General features: G+C 34.7%; 1 protein-coding gene across 2 annotated transcripts in view; it reads right to left on the bottom strand.

The window, feature by feature from the left end:
- SOX5 (SRY-box transcription factor 5) overlaps positions 1-27832 on the bottom strand; it is a 660043-nt gene that overhangs the window by 609583 nt on the left and 22628 nt on the right. Inside the window, exon 1 of one of the 2 annotated variants that reach the window (XM_016119245.2) lies at positions 1897-6681. The exons of the other annotated variant lie outside the window; for it this stretch is intronic. The gene's annotated coding sequence lies outside the window, so the exon portion shown is untranslated. Of the gene's footprint in view, positions 1-1896; positions 6682-27832 lie in introns of those variants that run through there. 2 annotated transcript variants of the gene reach the window in all.

Raw genomic sequence — 27832 nt, 5'->3', positions numbered from 1 at the left:
TACAATTTTAAGCAGAGTAAGTGAGAAAGAGGGCACTTAAGAAAGGGCACAAGGGATCAAGACATATGCATATTTCATAAAGAACTTTTCAGGCAGCGGGAATAACATGCTGGCACAATTATATTTTCATAGTGGCTAGAATGCAGTGAGTGAATGAAAAAGTAATAGGAAATGAGATCAGGTAAGGGAGGGAAGGACAAAGATGGATTGTGTAAGACTCTGTAGGTCCTTCTGTTGGAACTTGTAGAATATTGTCTTTTGTCCCAGAAAAACTAGGAGCCATTAGAGGAGTTTAAGTGGAAGTGGTATATGATGTGCCTTAGGTTTTTAATGGGTTCAGTATTTCTCGGTAGGATTGCAATTGGCGTTTTGGGTGGGCAACTCCTCTTTGTCCTGACTATCAAGCATATGGCAGGTCATTTAGCATCTCTAAATTTAGCCCACTAAATGCAAGTAGAAATCCCCAGATCTTTTGACAACCAAAATGTCCCATTTACTTCCAGAACTATATTAAGAATAGACGGAGGGAAGGTATAAATGTAGATTCTTTAATATTCCAGGCAATAGTTTATGTTATTTTGAGCGAGAGCAGCAGTGGGGAATTAGAAATATATTTTCGCAGATAGGATTTGTCAATGGATTAGATGTGCGTGTGAATGAGTGAAAGCTAGACGTCAAGGATAACTCCCAGGTGTCTGAAATGAGCAAATAGAAGGATGGAGTCACTATTTACCAAACTGTGAAGATTAAAAGTAGATGGAGCAGATTTGGTGAAGAAATCAGGCACTTAGGACACATTAATAGCTATTATGGAAAAATAAATATCCATGTTGTATCCAAGAATTTTGTAAATGAGGTAATGGAAACTAGTTCTGAACTGATGGATCTGTTAGAGTGTATTTTATGGAGGAATAGAGTTACAGAAGTAAACACTGATAAATAAATGAATAAATGATTACTGATAACCAATAGCAACCTATTAGCTATTTTAATCAACTCAATTATGTCATGAAAAGGTTTTTATGTTTGCTCGTTTGTTTATTTGTTTTAATATAACTCAAAGGAATGAATCTAATAGTGGACTTTTAAACCATAAATGGTGTGTGAATAGGAAGGCTTTTAAAACTGTTAAAATCCCACCAGGTCCATATTGCTTGGACTAGATGTCCCACAGTGAGATTAGGTTCAGTCTTGGGAAAACAGTGGATGCCAAAACTTTCCTGTACCTCATACTAACTAAACACCATCACTTCCAATACTATGGAGTCAATTGGTCGATATACACAACCTTTTCTACATTCATGATCAATTTAAGGATTTCCAAGGAAATCTTGCATCCAGACATTATTTAGACACCCTTTATGGGTAGACTTGAGTTATTGTTCCATGGATGGGAGAAATTATCTGAATCAACACAATGAACTTCATTGTGTTGATTGACACAAACATACATTTTAGAGCTGCCGGGAGAAAGTATCCAATTGCATCACTGCTGTAACCTTTCCCTTCATAACAGCATTATGCTTACTCATAAGAGTAAAAAGCAGCATTTGGACAGCAATGTTCATAAAAATGTGACGTTTCTCCCAAAATATTGAATACTTTGAATAACCAAACTCATATAGTCAGAAAACTTTCATTCTCTTTGAATTTATATCGCATTCATGAAAATTCTCTCTCAACATTTTCTATTAACATTCCCTACAAATAGATACAGGTGAGGTATTTACATTCCAAAAGAAGTCCTTGCACACACATGTACACATGAGTCTACTTTATTACCTCTAGTACATGGTATCATTTTCCAGACTGACTTGGCTTACTGTCACATACCCTCTTTCTCTCTATAAATGTTAGTGGAAAGGAAGTGAACGAAATTCTTCAGTCAAGGTATACCTTCAATCACCAGGTAGCTGAAGAAGTGAGAAGGTGCATGCAAAGGTGGCCGCTTGAACAATAGTGGGAAGGAATGTGATCAAGAAGTAGCAGTGCCAGATTCCTCATGGATTCCACATTGCTGTTTCACTGGAAGGACATAGTAGTGTGTCATAATGAATTACCATTAATTTGAGCCAGCAGTACTGTTAGATTGAGCCTGGAAACCCAGGATGTCAAACAGTGCCTGCAAGATCATCTAATGAGAGGACAAGGCTGCTTCGGTAGCGTCGCTTCACTCAATTAGTGGACAAGGCTTTTAATGCCGCTCTGCACAACTAAAGCAATTTTGATTACTTAGAGCTAAGTCTCCATTTAGAATGTTTCAGAAGCTAAAACAGGGTGGTATTTTTAAAATATAATTTATCTTGAGAGTATTTGAATGGTAATAAGCTATTTGAAAGCCAATCACATTATTTCCTATTTTTCCCTAAGTAATATTGAAATATATTTTTTAAAAGTTCAAATGATAGAATTTACTCTAGCAAATGAAATGTAAATAAGATATCAAATGATTAAGAATATGCTGAGGGTCTGTGTGTGCATGTGTGTGTGTGTGCGTGTGTATGCAGGCACTATGTGTGTCTCTCTGTGCCAGAATTACAGTTGGTGAATTTCATTTCATCAGCCAACATTATCGGGAGGGTTGCATATTTATTCTATATATCTACATTAAAAAAAAAAAATCCAGATCTTGCCTTCTTTGGCTGGGAGGACATATATTTCACAGCTTTTGATATGGGGAACTGACGTTTCCACTGTATTATTTTTTTCACCATGTCACTGCATGATGAAAAGCACAGATATGTGCAATGGTACAAATTTCTTTAATAATGTGATCACTGACTTATCTCATAACTAAAGCCTTATTCTAATAGAGGCTACTTAGGCTTAATAAATTCCCTTCATTCTCCTCACAAACATACAGGGTAGTCACTCGATGCCTCTCTCCGGTCATCATCTTGCTTTCTATCTACACAGTGTGTTTAATTCTCAGACTATGTAAAATTCTATAAAATTTTGCCTACTTAATTAGGAGGTCATCAGGTAAAAGGAATTACTAAAGTGCAAGACACATAGTAGGTGCCAATAAATTTTTGTTAAATCAAACACAAATTTTACGTGGATAAAGAAAGTGAATTTCATGATGACACACCCATGCTCCCCCTGCCTCTGCTTCCCTCTGATGAACAGCAACACCAGGAGCAAAAGGTGAGAACCTCAATCTATAGCTATACCTTACCATCACCCAAATCGGGGTTATTTTGCTAAAAATAAAAAATTGCCTAAAGTGGGTCCAGTACACATCTATTCTTAAATGATATACATCTTCACATCTTTGTTTTATAAAAGAGCTACATGAACACGTTGAATCAGAGTTATGCAGGAGAGAAGTTAGGAAAATGTTTAATAATTTCTTAAATACTTTGGGCCACCGGAAATCCCATTAATTTAATAAATTAACAATTATCAGACCTTTTTTTGTTTTTCCTTTCCATAGTCATATTTCATTTTCTTAAAATAATTTCAATAATTACTTCTTTCTCGTCTTCGAAAGCATGTTATACTCCCAGGGAGCTTGTTGCGTATTAGTAGAAAATGAAACATTATTGACATTGGGTAGTAAATGAAAATTAAAGAGAAAAAACAATATGGCTCAGGAAACAAGTAATACTTCCTATAATGAGTTATGTTTTTAAATAATTATAATGACTTTAGAAACTGGCAAAGAATATATACTGATTCTATATCCCCTTTGTCCTCCAAATACATGATACGAAATCACATCATTAACTCAAATTACTGCCAAAGTAGAGACAACTATTAATAACTTCATCTATTCTTTTCTCTTGTCAAAGGGGTAGCATGAGAGAAGGAGAAGGGATTCCTGTTTGTTGTAGGAATTAAATAAAAATAAAATTTCAGGATTAAATTGAATGGGAAATTTTCAGTGATATATACAAGCCAGTAGGTATAAATTTCCTAAATGCTTCCCCCTTCACTTCCTCTTTGTTCTTTAGTGGAGTACTGGTCCAAAGGACCATCAACAATGATTATCATTCAGCTTTCCATCAGTGTTAGTATCTAATATCACAAATATTTTTCCATACTTGCTGATTAAATTTTATTTTCGAATCTATATATGATATTTGCATGGTCCAAAAGTCAAAACTATATATAAAGGTAACTTTAAGGAAGCTTACTTCCAACCACATCCCTTCTATTCAGTCCCATCTACACATTATATAATTTTTATTAATTCTGGCTTATCCTTCCCGTGTTATTTTTTTATAAAAATAAGCAAACGCATTAAATTATTCTTATTTGTCCTCTTTCTTATGCAAAAGATAGCACACTCTCTACTCTTTCAAGTTTTTAAATTTTTTCACATACGGTATCCTTCAAATGTCTCCATATTAGTGTGTAGAGATCTTCACTATTTTTTTATAACCATATGATACATCATCATATGTGGATACTTCAATTTATTCAACAGACCTTTTATGGATGGAAATTTAGATTATTTCCAATATTTGACCATTGCAAATAATGTTACAATTAATAACCCAGATAAGTATTTTTTTTTGAAATTCTCATATCATTTACAGAAACCTACTGGTGGGTACGAAGTTTGCTTTAGTCTACTTTAGCTGGTGTCAGCTGCCTCTTCATTTCTGATATGAGAGGGGAGTAAGATTGGGAAGCCTGAATTAACTTTGATACTTTCATTATGGCTTAGTCTTGAATTTTATCTGAAGATAAATATAGTCTCTGTGAATAAAATAATTATGAAATAGTCTTGGTGGATATTAAGGAAATGAAAAATATATTTTAGAACTTTTCTGTTTTTCTTGATTTCACAGGAATCATAAAAACATAAGAGGCAGAAAATATTCTCCTGCGTATAAACATCTTTGTAGCAAGGAGCAACCCTTAACTTTCCTTAAATTAAGGAAATGAATGAATCTACTTGATCCAACAGAAATCTGACACAAAAGTTTGGGAACAGTTTTCAGGAAATATAAGCCTGAGTTACAGTTCTAAAAGGCAAGCAGATTTGTTTAGCTTTTTCCCCTCTTCCCAAAATGGGGTAGCTTACAGATAATGCGGAGACTATCTCTGTTGCAGTCTCAATGTAATGGATAGACGTGGATCTCGTTTTGTGCCTTGAGGTCACTGTGTATCCAACAACACATTCCTTTCTGTTGTCATAACTGTTATATGAATGATGACTAACAGCTTTGGGGAAGAGTAGAGATTAGACAACAAGCCTAGAGAAAACTTCCAGGACCAAGAGGATGTACTGAACAACTGTCTGTGAGGCATCCCATTCTCACTGGATGGACCAGAGATTCCTCAGGGCAGTAAAGTAGGAGGAAAGAAAAAAGGAATGCTTGTGTTAGTGCTTGCTGAAAAATATGGGTCTGAGAAATCTCTGAGAAACCCAAGAGGGAGGTAAAATTCACCTTAGCTAAGACTACTGTTTGTTTTACCTTTGCCCTTGGAGTTGACTGAAGTACAACTAATGCTCCAAGGAAAGGTTGCAGATTCCAATAAAGAATATAAAATAGGTTAACACTTTTGCACGGAGCAACAGTTGATTGATCTTTATTGCCAAGTTTTTTATTCACTTGTATCATTTTTAATTCAAATATCTGATTCATCTATAGTACTTAAGAGAGGAAAAATGGGGTGTGGATGGCCTCCCTAAGCATCAAATCATCGCTAACATTAGCACGTTGTTGTGTCATCATCTCCTTATCACATGCAGTGCATTAATGGAAGCACCTCATTTAAGGTGGGAAAGGGCTTTGCTAAGGGAAGACGTTCAGCACAGCACCCTCCAATGAGCGTTTTCATCTCAAATCATTTTTAGATGTAGGTGGACTGTAACTAAGTAAAATGTGACCATTTATGAAGTTTATTTATCAATAAATTACGTTTCATTTTTCAAAGTTTCTGTAGTCATAGTCTTATCAAATTTTCTCTAAAACTGTACTGTCACATAGTATTATATATGTATACTGAACATTTCATTTTTTAAAAGGCATCCCAGAGAGACGAGATGTGGATGAGTGTGAAGGGTAGATCTGGGGAACCAAATGGGTGCAGATGCCTCCATTGACAAAGGAAAAAGACATATGGCTTCCTTCCTTCTCGGTGTGCCTGGGGCTCAGAGAGAGCTCTAGATTTCCCAGTGACAACGTTTCTGCTTGCAAGCTCCACTGGGAAGATATTTTGTATGCCACAGAAAACCAAGATGTTTGCATTCCCACCAATCCAGGGATAAGGCATTTTCCTCATACAGACACAAAACATACAGTATATGAATGTTTAATGGAGGCTAAAACTGGGAGAGGAACAGAAAACAAGAACAGAGCAGGTTAAAAAAATATCTGGTTTCTCTCTATCAAAATACTAATTAAAATTCATGTTCATGGGAATGATTATACATATGTTTTTGAACTAAAAGTCTAACCTGGCACTATTTTTTGGCCTTATTTTTGTGACAACATTTTTGTCCATATGGCATGAAGTGAATCATTTTACATCTTTTTTTAAGCTCTATGTGTTTTTCTTGTTGTCTATTCCCTCTTCTCCCACCACACACACACTGGCAGCCGCTACCAAGTTACCAAATGCCAACTCAACCCTGCAAGCTGGCTGCATGAAGCTATATAGTACTGGCATTTTCCTTTCTTTGCAGAAATATTCCCATTCTCTCTCCTCTTTCCACTCTCCTCTCTTCCCTCCCTTCCTCTCTCTTCTCTCTCTCTCTCTCTCTCTCTCTCTCTCTCTCTCTCTCTCTCTCGCTCTCTCGCTCTCTCTCTTTCACAGACACACATGCACACACACACAAACACACATATACACATACACAAAGCACTGAAGCATCCTGCATATTTCTCCTTCATTTCCATGCTAATCTTTCAATTTCACAGGATTCTGCCCAGCTCCAGTGTGTGTTCAGCATTGCTGCTGGTCTGTGGAGTGCCACACCAGCTTATTTAGTGCTTCTCTCCTGGCCTTCTTTCTGTATGGCACCATGACAATTAGTAGTTATTTAAGAACTGCTATAAATTAATGGTTAATCAAGCCCATGTAATTAGTTTAGTCACAGCAAAGTACGAAAACCAAGTTGTCCATTGATCTTTTCTCTCTCTTTCTTTCTTTCTTTTTCTCCTTTTCCTTTCACCCTCTTTTTCCCTTCCTTCCTTCCCTCCCTTCCTCCCACCCTCCTTCCTTCCTTCCTTTCCTTCCTTCCTTCCTTCCTTCCTTCCTTCCCTCCTTTCCTCCCTCCTTCCCTCCTTCCTTCCTTCCTCCTTCCTTCCTTTCTTCTTTTCTTTCTCATAATAATCCATGCTCCTGCTTTTTCAGACAGAGGAATGCTTCTCATCTGCCGCATAGCCACACCGCCTACCCATTTAGACGCTGGATGGCACACATTTAGTACATGTGCTGCTTCCACCAGTATCAGGCACTGCTGAGTTTGTGTAGAAGGGCAGCAACTCTACCTAACAAATGTAACTTTAACAACAGTAAAACAACCTAATAGCTTTGCATGCCAGGGGGCTAATGTGGCGGGCCATTTACCGCTGCACTAAATAGCCCCGGTTTGATTCTCATTGCCAAGTGTTGAACTGAGAATTGCAAGGCAGGAGTAGCTCCTAATTCATTAGATAAAGGGGGTCATTGCTCATAGGGCTAGAGAAACTGTAGAAGGATAAGGAATTGAATAAAGCATTCACCTTTCAAACCAGGGCTACCTGTGGTCTGGGACAGCAGAGTCACTGAAACATGAGAGCTCTGTTCCTGGCTCTCATATGCCAATGCAACTTTGGGTAAGTTTGCTTTATTTTGCAGCGTTCACCTGGAAAGAGGCTAGAAGGGGGAAGAATCCCAACACTGAAGCTATTATTTATTATTTGTAAATCACTCTGATACCCTTGGAACAAAAGCAACAACTTGAGAACAGAGTATGATTAGCCTTGGCTATAAAATAAACCACTATTGAGATGGTGGTTTATTCTGACAGCTACTCTGCCTCATGTACCCTGGAAAAGTTGCTGTGGATAGTTGCGACCTTGCTAACAGGCTGGGCAGGAAAAAGACTGCTAGAAAAAAGAGACCAAAATTCTTGTTAGAGTTGTTATATCTCATAATATTGTCTTTCCTTTATTCCTTTTTGTTTTTCTTCCAGGCAGTTATGAAGAGCTCTAAGTTCAAACTGCCCCGAATAGTCAGAGTAAGGTTATAGAGACGAAATAATTCCCTTATCTTGTTTTTTTATTTGAAAAAAAAAAATCAAAAATTTCAAATGAGATCTCTAAAATGGGACATCTTTTTTTCCCGAACATTAGCCCTAAAACAACCGATTTCTCTAATTCCTGCCATCACTCAGATTGGCCTTGAATTACCTCCCAATAGGCCTCCCATGTGCTTCTAGATGAGAGTGTGTAATGGGGGATCTGTTAATTAACTAGAAGCAAAGTTGCTCGGTGGGGATCAAACACTGGATACGTCCTAAAACTCCCACAGAGAAGATGAAATGCAGCGCAAACTTTAAAGACTTCCCGTCATTAGCTGAGACCTTGCTGCTCCTGGCCCAGACCCCTCCTGTTTCAGAGAACAATGAGGACAATGATGGCAGAAATGAAATAGTGCAGCTAGGGACAAAGGAACTAGCTATTTACCCGGAGAAAAAGAAAGAAAAGGGGGAGGGGGAAAAAAGGGGAGAACTTTCTTTTTCTGTGGTTCTTGTCTACTTTTAATTAATTTATGACTGCCAGGGACTTGCACGGAGTGTACACCCAAACACACTATACCAGAGCACTGTGTTAATATATGTAACATTACTATTTACTCCCAAGAAAAGTATGCCCACTGTGGAGAAAGGGACGCTGAGGAAGGAGAGAGAGAACGGGATGGAATCAATGAAAAAGGACAAATTGTTGAACTGAATTTTCACTCTTAGGATCAGGGTTCAAATAGGAAGGTTATAAAAACAAAAGAAGACAAAGCAGTACTGTCCCAGGAGTAATAAATCCACTTAGATCAGCTCTCGATCACAGTAAAAGATGGGAATTGTGCTTTGAAAGAGAACTCAAATTTTGTAATTTTCAGAGGCCTCCTGATAATGACTATATAACTATATAAATATATTTTATCAATAACAAAACCAGTCATGTTGACTTGTACTCTCCCATTGCTTGACAAGATATAAATAGAAAAAAAATTATACTGAAAATTGAGCAAACTATTGAGTAACAAAATCTGACTACTAAAGAACCTCATCTTCATTTTACATTCTGTATTTTTGCAGAATTCAAATCACAAGCCTTTCCTCATGTCTAAAGTGCAAGAATTCAACAGGATTAAGAGAATGAATAGAACACCAATAAGGGTCACAGAGAAGAAGCCTTGGCTCTCTCTGCTTCAGATTGAAGCTCTTACTTTAAGATGGACCAGTAGGATAAAGGGAGCCATTATTTACAGGGGCTGGTGGCTCAGCATCCTATCTTCAAATTTCAGTTGAAATGGCCACACTAGAATTATTTTCTTTTTAAAGCTCAGTGACAAGATTTACACCTCTGTTTTCAAATCACATGTTTAGAATAATCAGTGGAAACTCCTCAAATGGATGAAACAAGAAAATCCCCCAGGACTGTTTTGTGGCTGCTTCCCTTACTTCTCACTTTTTTAATATAAAGGGTTTAAAATTAATAAGCTCAACCACAAACTTGACTCTAGGGAAAAAATTCTTAAGTATATAGTTCAACCAACTGAAAATACTATATAATCAAAAGGAAATGCATATTAGAGATTTATGTTAGTTGCATATTATAACCAGTATATATATACATACATACATATATATACATACATATATATACATATATATACATATATATACATATATATACATATATATATATAAACTCCACCTTAAAATGGAAGACACATTGTTAATTAACAATCTTACCTAGTGTCTTCACTAGGTAAACGCATAAAGAATAAGGATTCCCAGTACATTTTACAATTGACATGACTAGGCCATTTACCAGTGGTAACATGGCAGAGTAGCAGAACATGACAGATGAGTCTAAAGTTATATTTCTAACATCTAACAACTAATTGTGTTCTTAGGAAATATTATTTATTCTCTTTGGTATCAGTTTCTGTGGGGATAATAATTCTGATTACTCCATAAGGTTATTTTAAGTGTTGAATGAATGGGATAGCACATGTCAAAGTTTTCCAAAAACCATCAATTTACTTTCAATCTGACTGTCCTCTATGGTCTTAGAACAGTGCTGGGTCCAAAATACAAGGTATCTAAAATACAAGGTATTTAGGACCTAGAAATCTACAATAGGATTACCAGTTTTGCTGGGATTTCATAATCCTCTTCAAAGTTTCTGAACAAGTTTAGAAATCAACTTAGGAATAATCACTTTCTATAGTCCATCCTAGTTAACTTTATATTGCCTTTCATTCACCTAGTGTTTTTTTTTTGCTATTGACCATGATATCTTATAAGCGAGATTACTTTATTTCTCCAAAGATAGCAATGACTTACCTAAATTCCAGTTCATCCAACAATTCTCCTCTTTCTACCCATGTAATACTCTATTTATGCAATATCTCTAAAATTCTTAATATATTTTCTAATCTTTCTGTTATTATAACAATTTGAGGATAATTTTAAAAACATCCTTCACATGTAACAAGAGTTCTATAGGCAGTTATTAAAATCAAAATAACAACAACAGGACAGGACTACATGTTATCAGTAAAACATAAAAGACCAATATCTTAACACAATGAGAAATTGACTAATACTTAATATTTTTAGGATTCGAGTAACTAAAACTTAGAATATAAATCTTACTAAAAGAGTGAAGAATCCTATTATGATTATAATTGCTAGAGAAGTGCCCTAGGACAAAAGGCAGGACAAATTTCACTAATTTCTGATGCTAAGAATGACTTGATAAGAAGAGCCCTTTTGATTTAATTATTTTTAGGCCAGCAATAACACCAGGCTTTAGTGGCCCCTGCAATAGCTTTGGGAAGTATCTATATACCACTGTCTTGTGTTACATTTGACCTATATAGTATTAACAATTTTTTTAAGTTTTTTTTTTTTTTCAGTATTTAGAAACTGTGAGAAGCCATATTTCTGACACATTTCGAAAACTTAAAAGACCTGGCAATGCTATGTCCATCCTTGCACATGGCAGCAATCTATCGGTACGGAATAGAAGCTGCCCAAGTGATAAAAACACATACTACTGGGTTCATCACAGTCCTCACCAGTTCTTTCTGGCTCCTATAGTTGATGCTTGAGATCTTAGAGTAGACTTTAGGGAACTGGAGGAGTAAATTATTCAGAAGATTTTTCTGAGAACATAGATTTTATAGTTGTTCCTCTTAGCCTTATTATAAAAGACCAAAATGTGAAAATTGGTAGAAAAATACAAGACAATTGTCACGCTAAAGAAATTAGTAAATGAATGACATTTAAAATAAATCCAAAGAAAACGGGATAAGGATTTTAAAAATTGTATAGAATATTCTAACTTCTATATGAATTACAATGAAAATACATAAAATACACCAAAAATTTCAGTCAAAAGTAAAAATGATAAAATTTAAAAATTATATACAAAACAAACATGATAAAAATATACAAAAGGTATATCACAAAAAAAGATAGATTAATATCAAAAAATTATGTTAAGAGAATGCAGGCACAAATTACGAAACTAAAGAATTAAAGAATAATAGTGAAAATACAATAAAGAGAAAAAGTTAAATTTAAGTTGTCAAACCAAAATCCAACTTTTTTGTTTTGTTTGTTTGTTTGTTTGTTTTCCTATTGCATAAGCTAACTTTTATTCTAGGTAGCTGTGAACAGGGACCCAATCTCCCACAAAGCTATCCTTCTACACCTCAGTTTTCTTGAAGGAATTACCTAATTGGTATGGTTTGAGAATTCTCTGAATTTGAGATATTAAAAATAAGAAAACAGTAGATGAAATTATCAACCATGCCATTTGATTCCATTTGGACATAGGTATAGCCAGCACAAGAAAGGCCCATATGTATATTTGGCATTAAATAACTGATAGATTTTTAAAATATATCCCTAGAAAGAACAAACTGGAGAATATAAGTAATCTTTTCCAATATGTTCAATTATGAACAGATCAAAGATTAGAGCTTGTATCATATTTTCTATTTAGGAAAATAATACTCAAAAGAACAAAGAGAAGATACAATTTGCTTTCCGAACTATCAAGAACAATCTTTAGGGAAATTTTGTTTGTTTCACAGGCTCTTGATTCATATCCGATTTTGGCTGTCCAAATCTAAACATGGAATCTGAGGCCAACTTCCTCACACTTCCTATTGTGCTAGGGCTGTTTCCACCTACTGTCATATAACGCGTGCTCAGGAAACCTGAGATAATTTTAGTATCAGTCTAAGGGGCCATGCCAGAGGACCTATAGTATTTGACTGCATAATTAGGCATTCTTTTTACAAAATAATGATAATGCAATAATATTTTTTTCCAGTGTCACAAGAATATAAAGAATTCCTCGTACTTGGATTCCTGAATCATCGACATGTAGCATCAAGCGAAACCAATTTTTAAAAATTTCTAATCACTAAAATATAGAGCTTTCTAAAATATGTCACATATTTACCTGTCATCTTAAAGACAGAAAACAAAGGTAAACTTTTCGATAGCTTAGAGTTATAATAAGAAATAGCACAATTATACTTTGAAGAATTATCAAGATTTATACAGTTGTTAAATGCTATATCAGTCAGTGGTCCTCAGCAGGGTTTGATTTTGTCCCTCCAGAGACCTTCATTAAAGTCTGAAGACAATTTTGTTTGTGTCATTTCTGGGGGAAGTAGGAGAGGTGCTATGGCATTGAGTGGATAGAGGCCAAGATCACTGCTAAATATCCTAAAATGAGTAGAGAATCTCCTTCCAACCCATAGCATCCTCCAAAAGAATTATTCAGCCCCAAAAGTCAACAGTGCTGAAGAAACACTACACTACACTAAATGAGATCAATCTATTATAACTGCAGTACTTAGACTAATTTTTTAAATTAATTAATTTATTTTTATGGTGACATTGGTTAACATAGACTAATTTTTATGTTTTGGTTTTGCCTTACTTTTGTTTCCTTGCTTATACTGTCTCACTCTGTGAGGGCTTAGAATGGTCCTTCATTATTCTGATTTGCTATGTTATTCTGCTATAGGCTTGGAAAACATTTTTTTTCAAGCTTACTACTATATAACCAAATAGCTCATGAAAGAAGGCTTTAGAGTTCTCTTATGAATAAAACTTGGCAGTTCAGAGGCATAGATTAGTGAGATAATTTTAAATTTTCTAAGCTCATTTTTGATTCATATCCTAATTACTAGAAATCAGCAGACTTTGAATGTCTGAAGTATTGATGTGGTTTATTCAAAATTAAAGAACCAACAAATAAATAAAAAACACATAAAACAAAATAACAACAGAAACCCTGTATTAATTTATACTCTACTAATATAAGATTGATAATATCTTGGAGAAAAGTAAGCTAAAATGTGCCTTCTGCCCTGAGTAATAGAATTATTACAGCCAAGTGAATCTGATTGTTTATCTTTTTAAGAAAGTACCTTTAATTATAAGTGTTTTAATTTTTTACATATTTAATTATAATGAAGTTCGGGCTTGTGATTTATACACTAATGATGCATAATTTTCATCTATATCTAAGTTTCAATAGTCAAATTTAGTTATTTAAGGTATTTAAGAGTAATACAATTGAATTTTTAAAATAAGGTTCCTTATTAGACTTTCCTTTAGCCAACGATTATGAAACTCTAATAGATGGCTTAACAGGATCCATCTTGAGAGTAATAAAGAAGTAACTGTAATCAGATGATAGGACTTGTGGCTTTCTCCTCATCCTCTGTGGTCTATACCATGTGCTAAGGAGCACTACCTGGTATTATAACCCAATATGTTAATTGATCAGAGTGCACATAAAATTCATTAACTTAATAATAAAAGCATTACCATCTGTAAATTTGAGAAATAAAGATAAAATTTAGAATTTCCATAGAAAAGTATTTAAAACTCCAGATTGTTGCAAGCCAGCAGGGAAGAAATTGGGCCAGGAGCACAGAGAGCTCAGTTCTGATCACTGCAGCTGCCATCACCTCAGTGAGTCTTTGCCTGATTTATGTACACAAGGATGTTTAGTTATAGTCTCCTTATCTTCTAATTAGAAGGATCTGAAAGGCAGTAGTGGAAAGGAAGGGAAAAATATAAGCAAGAGACAGAATTGAGTAAGTTTGCAAAGCAGTTGATTGGCAATAAGAGATTTACCAGACATCATTTCTTGTTTGAAAGTTTTCAGCCTTTAACAGTAAGGACTCTAAGCCTGTATTTTTGTAATTATTCAGATAGAGTGCCATGAGGGCATTAAAGCAGGTGAAAGTAATAAACACATTGGGGAGTTCAGTGAAAGGTCAAACTCTGCCAAAAAAAAAAAAAAATAGGTCAGTATCTACAACTTAGAAATATATCGCAGATCTGGAATACTCAGTGAGTCCTCTAGAAGCTTAAAACAGTGCATCACTTGGGAAAAGGTTCAAGGAATTTTGCCAAAATCTCTTAATCATTAGAGGTGCAAATGTCTACTGGAAATGAGACCGCTGCCAAAAATTGTTTATTTTCTGCAGAAATTGGTGCAATAACTCCAGAGAGTAACTCCTAATGGCTTATGTATATTCTGAATTTAGCATGTTATTAGGTCTGAATAAATGTTTTAATTTCAGGCCTCCACTGGAAGTCAGGGAAGCTGAATCACTTCAGTGGTAGCCCTAGGGAAGAGGGGAGGCAGAGCATCTGCTAACCCTTCCTGAGTAGAGTTCTCCAGAGCTGCCCTGGGACCTGCCTATCCAAGGTTTTGGGCACTATGATACTTCAATAACCTATATTAAAAAAAAAAAAAAAATTACCTAGGTTCACATGATGTGGAAACAAATGAATCTTAATTGATTAATTGAACTTGTGACTATGAAAGTCATTGATAAAGCAAGATTAACCCATGTAAGTAGAATACTGGATTATAAAAATAAATCCAAGTTTATTTTGTAATTTCCTTCAAACTAATTTAAATTTGAATAATTTAAACTAAACCTGGAATCTTTCTTAGACATTTATAAAAAAATCAAACCAACAATTAAGAAAAAAGTAATAATAATTAAATTTTTGAAATAACCAAATTGTACTTTTTGAAATATAAATAATGTATTTAAAACTCACTCATTATCTCATTTAATTACCTAGTTCATATGTAAAATTCTTGTCTACACAGCTAGCTTACAAAAGTCATTCTGAGGTAAGTATGCTTGATATTTTCAATAAATTCTCCATAGCACCAAGCATGGATGACGATCATCTAATAAGTTAAAAATAGATCAACGTGAATTTAATCTTTTAAGTAAATTTAAAATTCTTCATATTTTATTAAAAGAATCACTTCAAATTCTAATGATTACCAGAGTATGTCAAAAATAACTCCATCCTAATTGTCATTTAGGATAACAAAGTCAACGCAGCCATATATTTTTAAATAAAACATGGAAGAACCTCACATGTTTAAAATGAAGGAAAGTTTCCCTTTTCTTCCTTTATCTTTTCCTCTTTACTTCCCTCTCTGGGTGTCCCTTCTTTTGGTACAGAGCTGTCATATACATACATGGATTTACCACTGAGAACAGTGGCAGCTTTTGAGACTGTAAAGAAAAATGACCAGGATAGGGAAAAGAATGCAATGGCCAGCACAGCCTCCAGGGATCCCTGAACCTTCCTTTTCACCACCCAGAGAGGACCCTGTTGGGCAATAATAACTAAGAAGCAAAACAATGCTCCCTGTGTTGACTACCTCAGCTGAAGAGAAATAACTCTCCCTGTAATCCAAGGTGCCAGGAATAAAAAACAAGTGGAAACTATCCATTTTCTTATTGTTAGACTCCTCAGATAACAGAGAATTAAGTATTATTAATAGCAATGACACTAACACACTATTTTTGAAGAGACAACACAGTTACTGGAAGAAGAGATTACAGATGAGGAATAAAATATACAACCTCCCCTCCTATGATAGCCAGTAGAGAGGCAGAGGGAGGGAGGAAGGAAGAGATTGAAGAAGGAGAAAAGGAAGAGCAAGGCAAAAATAAAGATGTATCTGTAGGGAGCTACGCTCTTTGCTAGGCACTTGACAGAGTACTCTTAATGTTGGGAGGTGACACATTATGTTACAGGAATGCTGCTGCCTGAGCTCTCAAATTATACTTTCTTTTTTGTCCTCTTAGATCCTACATATCTCACATTGCCCAAATCCTGAATCTAGCCTTAGTTACAATAAAACCCTAATTCCCATTTGTACATGCCATGTTTAACTGCACGCTAAAGCAAGACCTCCGCCTATTTCTAACATGCAATGTCAGAATAAAAAGGCTTAATCACATATAAACTGCCTCTCTCCAGTGTTGTTTTATTTCCCAATTGTTCATTAGTGTGTGGGCCACAGGAGTTAACAAAAGTTTGACAAATAAATAGATTTGTCTTTTATTTACAATCATTTGTTGATATATTAACTATAATATAAACACCGAATTCTGGTCAGGGTGAGAGAAAAAGGTAGCAACCTTCAGAATACCGACATAATCATTATTCAATATTGCATTACAATTGCTCTTCAGAAGAGGTTCTGAGTGGAATAAATATGGAAAGTGAATTACTGCACTCCACTAAAAGGGAGAATCCTACCAAATAATAACTGCACTAATTGGTTAAACTATTTATAAATACTTGGAGTATGGCTGCTTTGGCACTAGCTCATTTAAACAACAATTTTTTTAAAAGATATAGTTTTCAAATTCAATGCTAAATTTTTTTAAAGACAAAAGTAGAACCTAAGGACACAAAAATGTTAAATTTTATCCAAGGTTTCACATTGTTACCCCAAACTATATGTTCTGATTTTTTTTCAAGACTTAGTCCTGTTCTGGTGTGCCTCATTTTATAGGACTTCTGAAACTAGAAATCGCCAGCATGCGGAGAGACCATTAAAGGCAGAGGTGTCTCCTATAAGCACAACATGTGAGCAGGTAATATTGTCTGGATTAGCAGCTTTACAACCTAACTAAACCCTGGAGCTACAATTATCTGGTTGCATTAAACTGAAATCACCTGAAAAACTTCACACTGAACAAGCCCTTGGAAATGTGTAATCTGCCAGTTTACACTCAGAAGAGAAAGTGGGATTCAGTGGTTAAAGACAAGAAAACAAAGTTTTCTAGTACAAAAAGTCTCATCTTTCAGCCAATATATGGTTCTAAATGTCTAAAGACATTTCTGCAATTTATTTATGTGTGATTTTTAGAACTTTTATTTGAAAAGGAGATTTAACTTGACCATCCCCTTTCAAGCCAATTTCCAAGTATATATGTTTGAGGAGGGTACAGAAGACATAAGGAATAAAATTGCATGGCCACAGAAGCAATACACAGCTCCAGATATGAGGCCTTATGCTAATTTTAGCAAAAATGGATGTATCTTTTTATATCCATTAAGTTATGGCACTATATAAAGAGATCCTTAAATGTGACATACTGAAATCGTATTTACTGCCTGACTATTCATTTTTTAAAATAAAACTCCAAGTAGTGGTCGCATTCATATTAAACTATCTCAGAAATTCCTTTTAGTTCACATAAAGTGTTTTCTTTTTCTTTAATTTGTCCAATATAGCCAAATCATGAGCCTAAAATTAGAATTCTGATTTTAGTATGAGATCACGATTATTTAATGGCAGGTCAAAGCGATGTTAGGTTCCAAACTGGGGGTCTCACTACTGTGTCTGCTGTGATATCTCACTTGCCACTGTGTGCTTCCTGTTCTTCATCTGTCAATATTGATACTAAAAATTCATTCTGTAAGGTTGCAACATAGTCTGTAAAACTGCATTTCCCAAAAGAACAACCAGTTTTCTGAACAGAGATGTATGGTGATTCGGCTATGCTGTATCTCAAAGTCAAATGCCAAGATTTCCAGATGATAAAATTAAATCCTTAAAATGATCAAGTGTTCAATTTCTTTATATTTTACTGTTTTATTGGCCAAGTTTCTATTGAGGTAATAAGTTATACATCCTCCTTACCTCCAATAAAATTAAGTAGAAAAAAAATTTCACTTTCCATCCCAACCAATGTCTAACTATGCATTGCAATACTAGATTTAGTGGGGTGATCACTTTGCAAGTTATGTGGATCTATGATCACTATGCTATACAAATGAAACTGATATAGTATTGTATGCCAACTATATTTGAAAAAACTCACTGAATTGTACAATGTAAATACAAGCAACTAATTGTCTATTATATTTCAATAAAGATGAAAAAATCAAAAGAGAAAGAGAGAGCGAGCACTTGGGGCAGCAGAAAAGGAAAAAAAAAAAAAAAAGATTGGCAGTGAATTTCATTCCAGAAATCCTTACCCTTGGTGGCAAGTAGAGGAAATTCAGATGTAAAATGAAGTGATTCCACCAAGTAGTTGTTACTACTGAACAGCATTTATAGTGACTGTATTGCTTTTCATACAGCCATTCTATTTCTCAATGAAAATTAACACGCCATATAAATTTTCAAGTTGAGATACTTATTACTACCCAGATTTTTCTTAATGGCATGATTTAAAAACAATATATAAGTCAAGTAGTCACTAAAAATAGGTTACTAAATCTCTTTTCTATGGCTAGAGTTTCACCTAAGTGTAATGGTTTATGTGTGGTGCCACGAAATAGAATGATTGATTAGATGTGCTCTGAATTTCCTCCCTCGATTTTTATAAATCTCTATCAGCAGAGAATGCCTAAGCACACCTGGACTTTACTGGAAAGACCTTAAGGTTCATAGTCAAGATTTCCCTTATTTATAACTAAACCATACTATTTTTCAATTAAACTGTAATACTGGTATATATCAATATATCTAAAACAGCAAGATATTTCATATTATATAAATGAATGTAGATTTGGGCACAACTTAAAGTAATTTCAATATAGTCAGATTTTAAATATATGAGTGGCTTTGCCTGACTTGATTACAAAGCCTCATTGTTCCTATTTTATGATTTAAAGTTTCTTTCCATGAAAATTTAAAACACATAATACTTTTCCAAAATAAGAACAAAATCCAGGACAATTAAAAACAATCTATGTCTCATCAGTGGCCTTGGTTATGGCAGGAGGTTCTCTTAAATCAGAACCAAGGTTCACATTCAGAGATTATCTAAAATAAAACTCAATGAAAAATAAAAGCCTTCCTCTATTTTCATTATTGCTACACAAAGCACTCTGTGGATCAAAGCATCATTTCTAGTTTCCAGGATTCAAATGACCAAGGTGCCTCTGGAGAAGACATTGGGAAAAAATGTTCTTCTAGCTCAGTCTCAATGGAATATTCAGGCTTGTTAGGCTGCCATTCAAAAACTATGCAGTTAAGATCTACAGCATGCAGGTCTGGCAAAACAGCAAAGTTACCATTTGTGGGATATCAATATTCTGGATTTCCCTTCAATTTATGTTTCTAAAATACAGTAAGTATTGAATGATTCATGAAAATGTATCAGCTACTAAAATTTCTGACTGTCATTAAAGCCATTGGGAATAAAGTAAGTTTTCTTACTATATTTAGTTTCAATTTTTTGTTGAATTTAGACACTTGGAAACAGAAAAAAAAATAATATTAAGAAGACCAGAGGGTTCGTTAAAATCATTTGTCACTATCCAGCAATATGAACCAAAATAAATAATAATTGACAACTGCAAATTTTTCTCTGGGCCAGTTAGCTGTTCATCAAAAATTATTTTGTCTGTTTTATAAAAATTATGTGAAGAACTTCAAAGATTTACACAGAAAAATAAATTTCATAAAGATGGGAGGAGTATTAATGCAATTTGAAATCCTTAAACTGAACTAATTGATTTGAAACTATACAGTGGTTAGAAGCTATTTTTTTGAAATAGGAATGGAGAAAAATGTTTAACCTGGTTATGGCTATAAATACTGTGCCTCTTTCAAATTAAATCAATTTTCTTGGTGAAACTAATTTCTTGCCTGAAAAGTATTAAAATAATTTCGTTACAAAGGTTTTGCTACAGTTCTGCTCATTCTCTACTGAAGCAAACAGTTCAATGTATGTGTCATGACATGAAAACTGTTTTTACAAAACCGAGGGCATTTTGAAAACACTGGAAGTTATGAAATAGACTAATGTGAATGATCTGTTTTCAACTTTCTATACCAACCTGATCTTTATTCCCAATGAGCTATACAAATATAGTTTGTTTCCTCTTCTGTCTATACAGTAATAATGGAAGAAAACTAAAACTGCAATGAGATATTATCCATTTTCTACCCATCCGATATAATTTTAAAAGAAGATCATACCCTAATAGTTAGAGGGAAAAGAGCCTTGGGTATAGTTAAAGTGTAAGTTTGTATACTTTCTGAGGGCATTTTGCAATGTGTACGAAAATTCTAAGTGTGTGTGATTTTTAGCGCAGCAGTGCCACTTCTAGTAATTTATCCTATCTAAATATTAAGTGTGCTATATGCATTAAAAAATAGTCATTTGTAGCATCATTTGTCAAAGTAAATAATGGAAAACCCTAAAGTCCATCAACAGGGAGTTAAGATTATGACACCACTTAAAGAGGGAAAAAGGTGTCTTTATATACAGCAAGAAGATATAAAACAAACCGTTATAGTGGTTATCTCTGGGAAAATGTGATTGTGGAGGCTTTTGCTTTTTCCTTTATAATTCCATTACTTTGAATTATTTCGAATATTTTTTATAAGTTTTTCTTTTATACTCAGAAAAAAAGCACCAAACACTTAAGAAAATATATATATAGCTCTGTGAACTTGGAACTCTATGCTCATTTGCTTTCATACCATAAAACATATATGATTTAGATAAATACATGATTTACTAGAAACGTGTTATAAAGGTTTTAACAACTAAAGCTATATTTGTCTATTTCAGCTTGTATTCTCAAATATTTCTGTTGTTTCATAGAGTTTATAATTTCTACATAAAATGTATTTATATGAATATTATGAACATATATAATATTACAATTTAAGACAGTAATAGTTATTTCTATATTATATTTGTTTCAACTGTAACAATATAGGAAATGTGCAATAATGCTTTTTCATAATTCGAAGAGAAAAAGAATTAACATTAAAGCTGTTGTTCTAAAGGACTACAAATTGTTTTTTATTTTAACTTGTCCTATATTTGTGAAATTTAATTTTTTATTTTCTGCTCCTTCCTTTCATACAACCAATCCATGTAACTGTTACCCTTTATGTATTTTTTGGATATAACATTTAAATAAAGTCATTCTGAAAACCTTAAGTTGCTTCATAGACTAGCAGTATTATAGAATGATTTAACTGACTAACCACTTATCAAAAGAGCAAGAGATTTTTCATTAACTCAACATATGGTTATTAAAGTCTTTTAAATTATATCTGTAGTTATTATTATAACTATGTATAATGAAAGTCTCTTTACACAACCCCAGAGAGTAAAGTCTTTGTATTAAGCTAATAATAGTTTCTCTAACTTACTATACTCAGAACTATGACCTGAGTACAAATATTCTTAATTTTGAAATAACCAAAAATAACCATGATTCCCCCTAGAGAGAATCTGTGTATCTCTCATATAATGGTGCCGAAGTTAATCTGAGCTCAAGCCATTTAATTTACCAGTTTGCAAACTTATCAAGGTGATCACCTATCCTGTCAGGAAAATTTAAATTCTGAATGTAGGCAACTGGCATAACATTTGGCAGTTTTATACCAAGTCATTGTTTTCCATATTTGGAAAGGAAAGGAGAGGAAGAAAGTTTTCCTGACTAGCTTGTTGTATTAAACTTATCTAATCTTGAGTTTCTGTGGTTGTTCATATAATTTAGAATAGATCTGGCTGGAAAACCTTAAACAAAGTCTAAGAGTGATCTGCTACACCCTGAACAAAGGTGGCTTCCCATGGTAAAGCTAAGACACTTGGGGAGTGATGGACTCTAGAGATGCACATAAAGCAGATGGAGGTAACTTTGTACTCTGCTGGCTTCCTCTGCCTTTGTTTTTATGCTCCTGCTGGTCTTCTCTCAGCTCTCCCTAATTACTATGCTCCCTCTCATTATCCCAGGGCCTATGCACAGCTGTGTGAATTTCAGTGCCTGGAACATTCTTTCCCACAACTCTTTGAGTAGGCAAGATAGAAGAGATAGGTTAAACATTTGGGTGCTGGAGCAGAACCCTAGGTTGGAATTCTCTCAGCGCTTACTTTCCTTCTGCAAGTTAGGGTGATAACAGTGCCAACCTCCCACAAAATTAGAGAGGATTAGATAAATGGACACAGGTAAAATACCTATTTCAGAGCCTTGGACAGACTAAGTGATCAACAGGGTTAGCTATTACCATTACTATTATTATTTATATTATTCACCCAATTATGTCTGATACATGTTACAGGGCTGCCTTCTCTAAATGTCCTAATTAGGTCAAATCCTCCCATTAGAGGGCTCATCAATGTTTGCTCTTCTTTTGTAGCATTCATTACAGTTACAATCTTATATTGCTTTGTGCAATTGTTTAATTAGCACTAATTTTTCTCATCACTAGACTCTGGGTTCCATGATAGTTAAGAATGTGACTTGTGTTTTGGGAGTTTTATTGTTTTGTTTTGGTTTTTTGCTTTCTCTTTACCACTATAACCCCAACACCTAGAATAAGTGCCTAACAAGTAATAGGATTCCAATAAATATTAGTTAATGCATTAGGCAATGAACACAGAAACTAGAAAATAGAAAATAATTTTTTTAAAAGAAAAAAAAAAACAAATGCAACACACTTAAAGAATTTACAGACAAGACAACTTGACTTGCCTGAGATTGAGCGGGGGAAGCTAATTCGATCTACCTAAAACTTGATCTTAGATTTTGCTCTACATCCTGGACACCTTAACACAAATAGACAGGTAGGATAACAAACTTATTTCATTAAAATTTGAGGTGGGACCTTAACCAGTTTGGCATTGTGGAGGAAGGACTGTGAGTGTATATACATACATGCACATATGTGTATATTATATGCCCTCATGATGTGAAACTTAGCTAATTTTTAACAAGATTTGAAACCCGAACAGCAAAAACAACAAATCTGACTAACTGATAACGTAAATGAAAGAGATATAACACAGATAGAATACAAAGCACTTAAAGAAAAGATCTATGTGAATACAAAACTCAAATTTAATAAATAAGGTAAATAAGGAGACAAGAAAAAAATTCTTAGTGAGAGAAGAAAATATTTATTTTAGATATTTTTGTCTTAACCTGTAGAAAATTCTACATTCAACTTATCTGAAAAAAAAAATGGCTTCAGTATAAAATTGTATAAGTGTTAACTATTTTGTGTTTATTAGCTCACCTGTCAAATACTAACATCATTGGCTAGCATCAAGTGACCACTTCAGGTTTGGCCAACTTCAGTCTCTGGCCATTAAATCTATGCCTTCGATATTACACAACTGGTGCACATGCATTTCAATGTTTGGTTTTAGTCTGTTGAACCTTAAATTTTAATATCTTCTCGTAAAATGTCTACTTGGGTGCCACATTTCTTTGACTATTAAAAAATTGCTTATTACAATTTATTTGGATATTATTTTTCCAATGATTTTCTCAAATTATTTATAGATACTGATGTTTTTAGAGTGTTTGAAATAAAATATTTTATGACAGTTATATTGGTCATTGTCAGTCATATAAAACTCAATGTTTCAAATTAAAAAAAAAAAAGCTCAAAGAAATTAAAATAATAATTCCACACCAATGATTATCAACCTAGCATTATAACACCTGAGTGAAACTGCAAGAGACTAGGAGCCAGAAATACATCCTCATGTTATCAACTTTCTTTTTTTAATTCTGAAATTTTGGCTCTTTTTGCCTCAGTTCCTCCATAATATAAACACTGACGTGTTGGCAGCTAATCAAGTAATGATTGGAAAGTGCTTAAAGCTTAAATATTCTTGGAAGAGAAGTAGTGTACAGGTGCAAAGTAAGAGAAATTTTTTAAATGCTTCCCACAAATTGAGAGAAAAAAAAAACCCACTAAATTCTTCTTGAGCCGTGTTTACACAAGGATTAAGTATTCCAATACTGCTATAATTGTAGGCAAATGGACTTGCCTGGGGTTGATTCATCTTACTTATTCATTACTGTATACCCCCAGTACTTCTAAAAAGCTTTGAGACAGCTTATAATGAAATACGAAGTAAAAAGACCATAGGTAAAAGAGGATTCATGAAACAGTCATTGAAGAAAAAAACTAAGAGAAGCTCTGGCAATTGGGAACAAAAACTACAAGGTTTCCACCAATCATTTTCAAAGGAAAAATATGATGGCCTATAAAGATCACATCAAAAAAAATAATAATCAAAAGCATGTCTGTTCCTCAAGAAAAGAGAACTATACCAGCCCTCAACTACATGAGTGATTTATTTTTGGAGATGTCACAGGGGGGCATTCAATCGTCCAAAAAAATATTTACAGTGTGTTTCCTATGTGCCAGACACTGTACTGGGAGGTAGGGACACCAGGAGGTGAAAAAAAGGCCTGGTCTCTGCTTGGAATCTATAGTTGAAGAAGGGGGATGAGCATTAATCAACTAATCACAGAAAGATGAGTATGTAATTTCAAACTGAGATAGTTCCGGTGGAAGGGAGTATAATATGAGGGTGCATAATAAGGAACCACATCTAGACCACAGATTGAGGGAAGGCTCCTTAAAGAAGTTAGCCTAGAAAGGAAATCTGTTCAATGACTAAAAGTTCACTCAGAAAAGGGTGAGGTTGGTTAAAAACATTCCAGAGAGAGAGTTGGGTGGAGGGAAGAGTTTATGTTAAGGCCTAGTGGGGCAAGAAAAAGTTGGGGGCTTTTGAGGACTAGCAAGAAAGATCAGAGTGGTTGGAGCACAGTGTACTGTAAGACAAAGCTAAGGAAGTTCTACTTGGAGCCAGAGAAGCAGAGCCTTGGTGTCATCTTAAGTCTTTACCCTAAAGCAATAAGAAGCCCTTGATGGCAGTTCCAAACACACACACACACGCACACGCACACAGAAAAGCCAAAGACTTTTTCTATACAACCATTTCTCATGTTGTCTCTTGAAGTTTCAAGTTTGGGAGCTGTCTTTCTGGGGCTTATTGTTCAAAATGCAGCTTTACTGAATTTGTCAGAAAATAAATGATTGAGAAGGAAATGTGTTGATCCTCCCTTTTCAGGGGAGGAGAAATGGCAAGAACAGAATTTTTTGAAAGCATATTTTGAGGGACTCGAATAGGAGGCTCGTAGAGGAGAGCTTGACTCTGGTATGTGGTGATTTGCCTTTGGAGAGAAAGTTCTTACAGTGACTTTTCCAAACACCAAGCTCAGAGGGCCAGTGTTTCTGAAGTAAATAGATTGTAGCCTTCAGGGAGCTGGGGCACAAAAATTAGGAGCCCACTACTTTGTTTTACTTGAAGAAATAAATAGCAAGTTCCTTTCTTTTCTTCTATTTTCTCTTCTTTAGCCTTGCAAGGACCACATTCTCACCCTCTCTCCTTCATGGTCATCTTTTAAATGTAGCTTCTTTGCTTTACATACACATTCTCTCTCTCTCTCTCTCTCTCTCTCTCTCTCTCTCTCTCTCTCTCTCTCTCTCTCTTTCTACCTTGTTTAGGTTTTTTCAGAATATTTTGTTCTAGGTGACTGCATGATAGGATCTTTTTGTCAAAATGATTGAAAAAAAGGTGGTGCCCAGAGGAAAGCTTAGCAATCACACAGTAGTGATCATTTGTGGAGCTGGTGGTTAAAAACATGTTCCATCAGTAGAAAAGATGCCAAAGACTGGCTGCATGGCTGTATCAGTCCATCATGCCCATGCCATTGATCATGTCTCCGGACTGACAATAATATTTATCCCAAAGCAATAACTTCACATTTGCCCATCACATTACCCCACATAGCTTAGTAAATGCTTAGTCTTGAATAAAACATTTTGTATGTACTGGGGAGGGGAGAGTGAATACAAAGAGGTCTTTCATAGGCTTGTACTTGCCCTACAAACAAAATTCCCTTTCATTTGAGCATTCTCCTGTGCAATCATAGGTTCTAGCTTTTGATTTGTAAGGTTGATAAAATTGTTCCCATTCAACTGAGAGTAAGTATTGACAAACAGTATTCATTTTATATATCTATAGAGAAATGGGATTGAAACAGAAATACAGGTACATAAATCAAGCTCCTCTCAAATTATACCTGTTTTAGACCTTTCAGGGACAGGTTTCAGTGTTGTTTCTTTTTTCTAATCTTACATCTAATCAGACAGCAGCCTGTAACTTTACTCATCATTACATATGGCCTATTGACAGTTGATAACAACTTTACTCATCATTACATATGGCCATTTACAGTTGACAGCTGTCAACTAGGCAAGTTCACATACGTTGCTTCGCAATCACATGGCATCACAAAGAATGGGGTGAGATAGCAGGCCAACATGCCCTCGATCAGCCTAGAATGAACCACTGCAGCTGGAGACCACCTCAGTGCAATAAAACAGGTCCCACACTTGTATAGTTAACCTCAGCATCTCGCCATTAAAAAATTACCACCACATTCAAAATAAATAGTCTTTATTTCACTCAGTACTCTGCGAGCACTTTTGTTCTGTACTTATTTCTGACACCAGTGTGTTTCTTTCCTTTATATTCAAGTTGATTTCCTATAGAAGAAAGGGAGATGGTGGTGTGATATTTAGACCACAAGGAAACCCTGCTCCTTAAGATAGAGAAGTAGGCATATCTCCGCTTTGAATACAACCAAGCATTGCCTTTAAATTCAGTGAATGAAAGATCATAAGAGTTAGAAAACAACAGTGAAATCACAAAGATATAATAGTTCAGAAATCTGTCTGAACTGCATATTTTCAAAACTACCTCTAGTTTGAAGTACAGTAAAAAAAAAAAAAAAAAAAAAAAAAAGTTGCTGCCAGTTCCACGCATTGAAAATTGAAAGTCTGTGATAGTAAATATGTAAAAATTTATGAGGAGCATCTTTCTCAACATAATTTGTTCACCTAGCACATTTTCCATCATAGACTTTTATGCCTACCTATTCCAAGTAGGTTTTATGGAAAGGATTTTAGCCAAGACATAAATCACCTGCAGCCAATGATTTCTAACCTTTATTACCCCAGCAAGAGATAGAGAACTTTTGAGACACAGTCTAAACATGTCAAAAGGTTGGTTTTTCATTAATACCAGCAGGAGTAGAAAATGACACTGCAGTTGTCCTTGGAACAGAGAAGCTGACAGATTTGCTGAAAGGTTCAGCCATTGTAGGATTTTGTTAAAAATCTAAAGGCAGCAGCATTTCTCTTTGAAGTTCTGAAACATCTTGGAGTTCAAAAAGCTCAACAAAGAATAACATGGACAATTGGATTTTTCAAAACTCTATTTTAATTTAGCTTTTAAAGCATTATGCCTGGTCATTTTGGGTGTCAATTCACTTGAAGGTACAAAGTAAGATCATTAAGAATTATCACTGAAGGTACCTAAACAGAGTTCCAATTCATAGGATGTATGCCAAGGTCTAATAAATTGAATTTAAACATCCTACCTTTTCCCCTGGGCATTCCCAATAATTTTAATTGAAAGGCACGTAACAGAGGCAGGCCCA

This window comes from Rousettus aegyptiacus, unplaced genomic scaffold (genome assembly GCF_014176215.1).
Source record: "Rousettus aegyptiacus isolate mRouAeg1 unplaced genomic scaffold, mRouAeg1.p scaffold_m13_p_2, whole genome shotgun sequence".
Classification (NCBI taxonomy): domain Eukaryota; kingdom Metazoa; phylum Chordata; class Mammalia; order Chiroptera; family Pteropodidae; genus Rousettus; species Rousettus aegyptiacus.
This window is presented reverse-complemented; position numbering and strand designations above follow the sequence as displayed.